Source organism: Tachyglossus aculeatus, chromosome 11 (genome assembly GCF_015852505.1).
Source record: "Tachyglossus aculeatus isolate mTacAcu1 chromosome 11, mTacAcu1.pri, whole genome shotgun sequence".
NCBI classification, from domain to species: domain Eukaryota; kingdom Metazoa; phylum Chordata; class Mammalia; order Monotremata; family Tachyglossidae; genus Tachyglossus; species Tachyglossus aculeatus.
This window is the reverse complement of record NC_052076.1, coordinates 52,080,873-52,086,795: the sequence shown is the minus strand read 5'-3', so window position 1 is coordinate 52,086,795 and position 5,923 is coordinate 52,080,873.

Sequence of the window (5,923 nt, the reverse complement as noted above, 5' to 3'; positions counted from 1 at the left end):
CTTATTAATCGCAGAATCTCTCGAGCCACAAACCTTATACAGAAAAAGAAGCTGTGGTCCCCACCCTGACTTTCTGGTTTCCCTCATTTGGAACAAATAGGTCATCGTTCCAGAGAGTGAACATGAAAGAAAAGCATTGCTGCATTTTAAGATATGGTTGTTCTGGATCAAAATACTTTATCTCATTTTGCTCTTCCCTTGACTAAAGGAGCACTCTCATTTATTTTGATGTCTGTTGGCTTGTTTTGATGTTTATATAGCTATAATTTTATTTATATTGATACATTGATAAACAAGCCTGTTTACTTGTTTTGAGGTCTGCCTCCCCACTTCTGGACTGTAAGCCTGGCGTGGGTAGGGAGTGTCTCTCTATTGCTGAATTGTAGTTTCCAAGCCCTGAGTATAGTGCTGTGCACACAGTAAGCGCTCATTAAATACGATCGAATGAATGAATTTTCTGTTATATTGCTATCCCTTTACTTGGGGTTTTCCATTTAATTTTACATAACTGTATTCCTCTGTCAGATCTGCGGCAGCTGGAAAATGGGGGCAATTACCTGGGTCTCACTAGGTGAAATGTCAGAATTCAAGCCACAGTTTTAGTGTTTCCCCATGGCCATTAAGTCCCAAATCATGCTTAATAATGGAAATGGTGGTATTTGTTAAATGCTTACTACGTGCCGGGGTGGTTACAAGATAATCAAGTTGGGCACAGTACCTGAACCACATAATAATAATAATAATAATAATGATGGCATTTGTTAAGCGCTTACTATGTGGAAAGCACTGTTCTAAGCACTAGGGAGGATACAAGGTGATCAGGTTGTCCCACTTGGGGCTCACAGTCTTCATCCCCATTTTCCAGATGAGGTAACCGAGGCCCAGAGAAGTGAAGTGACTTGCCCAAAGTCACACAGCTGACAGTTGGCGGAGCCGGGATTTGAACCCATGACCTCTGACTCCCAAGCCCTTGCTCGTTCCACTGAGCCACGCTGCTTCACATGAGGCTCAGAGTCTAAATAGGAGGGAAAACGGGTATTTAATCACCATTTTATGAACTGAGGCACGGCAAAGTTACTTGCCCAAGGTCATACAACAGGCAAGTGGCAGAGCCAGGATTAGAACCCAGATCCTGGCCTGCAGTGTTTGCAAAGCACTAATGGTAACATACTGAAGAGGATCATGCTCAGTTCACCTGTAGAAAGATGTCATAATAATAATAATAATAATGGCATTTATTAAGCGCTTACTATGTTCGTAGCACTGTTCTAAGTGCTGGGGAAGTTTCAAGGTGATCAGGTTGTCACACGGGGGGCTCACAGTCTTAATCCCCATTTTCCAGATGAGGTAACCGAGGCACAGAGAAGTTAAGTGACTCGCCCAAAGTCACGCAGCTGACAATTGGCAGAGCTGAGATTTGAAACCGTTAACTTCGGACTCCAAAGCCCGGGCTCTTTCCACTGAGCCACGCTGCTGCACAAGTATCTCAGCCGACAAGAGGGGGGATGTGTGACCACATACATCGCCCTCCAGATTTAGGGGGCAGAGAAGAAGGGTGAACTGGTGAGGGAGGGGGATAAAAGGGGTCCTAGACAAGTACCCAGTGGAGTCAGGCTGGCAGAGCTGGGGCTTCCACTGCCCCCGTCTTAGTTCAAATGGCCAGTCCCAGATTGGGTACCAGAGGTGCCGTGGCTTTGACCGGGACAGAATACGGCAGAAACGGCCCAGCAGCACACAGCGAGTTCTCTCTTCCCGATTTCTCCCCTTATCTCCTGCTTTGGTCTACTTTGGGACCTTGGACAAGCCACTTCACTTCTCCGTGCCTCAGTTACGTCATCTGTAAAATGGGGATTAAGACTGTGAGCCCCATATGGGACGTGGACTGGGTCCACCTTGGTTTTTATCTACCCAGCGCTTATAAAACAGTACCTGCTACATAATAAGCGCTTAACGAACACCGTAAAAAAAGAGTCAAATTGGAAGAATGTGGAATGAACTCATATGGTTTGCTTGGCCGAGTCTCTTTGTTCCTAAGGGCTGTATTGCCCCCTCCAAGGACTAGTTGATCAACTAAAGCATATATATTCTAGGTAGATAGCAAATAAGTAAATGTTTCAATAAGAGGAGGAGGATTAATAATATTAATAATAATAATAATAATAATGGCATTTATTAAGCGCTTACTATGTGCAAAGCACTGTTCTAAGCGCTGGGGAGGTTACAAGGTGCTCAGGTTGTCCCACGGGGGGCTCACAGTCTTCATCCCCATTTTACAGATGAGGGAACTGAGGCCCAGAGAAGTGAAGTGACTTGCCCAAAGTCACACAGCTGACAATTGGCGGAGCTGGGATTTGAACCCGTGACCTCTGACTCCAAAGCCCGGGCTCTTTCCACTGAGCCACGCTGCTTCTCTAGTCAGGATTGTACCACTGACTTTAAAATATTTGTTTTGCAAGAACGATGTGAATAAATGAATTATTACCAGTAAATCACACAGCTTCTGGCCTGAGAAGGTGCTTAGTATGTCGTCCCTATGACAAAGTCTTTGTGGAGTCTTTGTGGCTGCCAGTTTTCAGAAATACCTGGATGGGGATTCAGAGGGACTAGTAGATTTATAGGGTATAATCTCAGGCCTAGGCATGGCCTTGAGAGGTCAGACATGAAACGTCACTCCTAGCCCCGTGAGATGGCATGGTTTTCTCTTTAAAATAACCCAGAGCACCTGTATATACCCCACAGCACCTGTATATATGTTTGTACATATTTCTTACTCTATTTACTTTACTTGTACATATCACCCGCTCGTCCCCCTCTCCATCCCCCCCATCTTACCTCCTTCCCTTCCCCACAGCACCTGTATACATGTATATATATTTGTACATATTTATTACTCTATCTTGTACATATCTATTCTATTTATTTTATTTTGTTAGTATGTTTGGTTTTGTTCTCTGTCTCCCCCTTCTAGACTGTGAGCCCGCTGTTGGGTAGGGACCGTCTCTATGTGTTGCTGACTTGTACTTCCCAAACGCTTAGTACAGTGCTCTGCACACAGTAAGCGCTCAATAAATACGATTGATTGATACCTATTCCATTTATTATATTTTGTTAATATGTTTGGTTTTGTTGTCTGTCTCCCCCTTCTAGACTGTGAGCCCACTGTTGGGTAGGGGCCGTCTCTAGATGTTGCCAACTTGGACTTCCCAAGCGCTTAGTCCAGTGCTCTGCACACAGTAAGCGCTCAATAAATACGATTGATTGATTGATTGACTGACTGAATGAGTGACGGGGCGGGGCCCCGCTGAGCGACAGCCCGCGCGTCCAATCGCGGCGCGGTCCTGCGGCAGCGGCGGGCGGTCCCTCCCCTGATTGGAGGGCGGCGGCGCGGGCTCGTCCAATAGGGCGCGGCGGGGGCGGAAGGGGCGGGGCCCGGCGGGCGGCATGGCGGGGCGGCTGCTGAGGGTGAGGGCGGGCCGGGAGGTGGCGGGCGCTTAGTCTACTGCTTCGCACACAGCGAGCGCTCAATAAATACGATCGAATGAATGAATAAATCAGGAATTAACGAGCGAACGCCCCCTGCCTTCCCTCCTTCCCTGCCCCACAGCACCTGTATATATGTATATACGTTTGTACATATTTCTTACTCTACTTTACTTGTACATATCTATTCTATTTATTTTATTTTGTTAATATGTTTGGCTTTTTGTTCTCTGTCTCCCCCTTCTAGACTGTGAGCCCACTGTTGGGTATGGACCGTCTCTCTATGTTGCCAACTTGGACTTCCCAGGTGCCAAAGCGCTCAATGAATACGATCGAATGAGTGACGGGGCGGGGCCCCGCTGAGCTACAGCCCGCGCGTCCAATCGCGGCGCGGCCCCGCTGAGCGACAGCCCGCGCGTCCAATCGCGGCGCGGCCCTGCGGCAGCGGCGGGCGGTCCCTCCCCTGATTGGAGGGCGGCGGCGCGGGCTCGTCCAATAGGGCGCGGAAGGGGCGGGGCGGCCGCCGAGGGTGAGGGCCGACGGGGCGGGCCGGGAGGCCGCGGGCGCTCGATAAATACGATCGAATGAATGAATGAGCGACGGGGCGGGGTCCCGCTGAGCGACAGCCCGCGCGTCCAATCGCGGCGCGGTCCTGCGGCAGCGGCGGGCGGTCCCTCCCCGTGATTGGAGGGCGGTGGCGCGGGCTCGTCCAATAGGGCGCGGCGGGGGCGGAAGGGGCGGGGCCCGGCGGGAGGCATGGCGGGGCGGCTGCTGAGGGTGAGGGCCGAGGGGGCGGGCGCTTAGTCCAGTGCTCAGCACACAGCAAACCCTCAATAAATACGATCGAATGAATGAGTGAGGAATGAACGAGCGAATGCCCCCTGCCTTACCTCCTTCCCTACCCCACAGCACCTGTATATATGTTTGTACATATTTCTTACTCTACTTGTACATATCTATTCTATTTATTGTATTTTGTTTGTTTTGTTCTCTGTCTCCCTTTCTAGACTGTGAGCCCACTGTTGGGTAGGGACCGTCTATATGTTGCCAACTTGTCCTTCCCAAGCGCTTAGTCCAGTGCTCTGCACACAGTGAGCGCTCGATAAATACGATCGATTGATTGAATGAGCGACGGGGCGGGGCCCCGCTGAGCGACAGCCCGCGCGTCCAATCGCGGCGCGGCCCTGCGGCAGCGGCGGGCGGTCCCTCCCCTGATTGGAGGGCGGCGGCGCGTGCTCGTCCAATAGGGCGCGGAAGGGGCGGGGCGGCCGCCGAGGGTGAGGGCCGACGGGGCGGGCCGGGAGGCCGCGGGCGCTCAATAAATATGATCGCATGAATGAATGAGCGAAGGGGCGGGGCTCCGCTGAGCGACAGCCCGCGCGTCCAATCGCGGCGCGGTCCTGCGGCGGCGGCGGGCGGTCCCTCCCGGTGATTGGAGGGCGGCGGCGCGGGCTCGTCCAATAGGGCGTGGGGGGGCGGAAGGGGCGGGGCCCGGCGGGAGGCGTGGCGGGGCGGCTGCTGAGGGTGAGGGCGGGCCGGGAGGCGGCGGGCACTTAGTCTACTGCTCCGCACACAGCGAGCGCTCAATAAATACGATCGAATGAATGAATGAATAAATGAGGAATTAACGAGCGGATGCCCCCTGCCTTCCCTCCTTCCCTGCCCCACAGCACCTGTATATATGTATATACGTTTGTACATATTTCTTACTCTACTTGTACATGTCTATTCTATTTATTTTATTTTGTTAATATGTTTGGCTTTTTGTTGTCTGTCTCCCCCTTCTAGACTGTGAGCCCACTGTTGGGTAGGGACCGTCTCTCGATGTTGCCAACTTGGACTTCCCAGGCGCTAAAGCGCTCCATGAATACGATCGAATGAGTGACGGGGCGGGGCCCCGCTGAGCGACAGCCCGCGCGTCCAATCGCGGCGCGACCCTGCGGCAGCGGCGGGCGGTCCCTCCCCTGATTGGAGGGCGGCGGCGCGGGCTCGTCCAATAGGGCGCGGAAGGGGCGGGGCGGCCGCCGAGGGTGAGGGCCGACGGGGCGGGGCGGGAGGCCGCGGGCGCTCAATAAATACGATCGCATGAATGAATGAGCGAAGGGGCGGGGCCCCGCTGAGCGACAGCCCGCGCGTCCAATCGCGGCGCGGTCCTGCGGCAGCGGCGGGCGGTCCCTCCCCTTGATTGGAGGGCGGCGGCGCGGGCTCGTCCAATAGGGCGCGGAAGGGGCGGGGCGGCCGCCGAGGGTGAGGGCGCTCAATAAATACGATCGCATGAATGAATGAGCGAAGGGGCGGGGCTCCGCTGAGCGACAGACCGCGCGTCCAATCGTGGCGCGGTACTGCGGCAGCGGCGGGCGGTCCCTCCCCGTGATTGGAGGGCGGCGGCGAGGGCTCGTCCAATAGGGCGCGGCGGGGGCGGAAGGGGCGGGGCCCGGCGGGC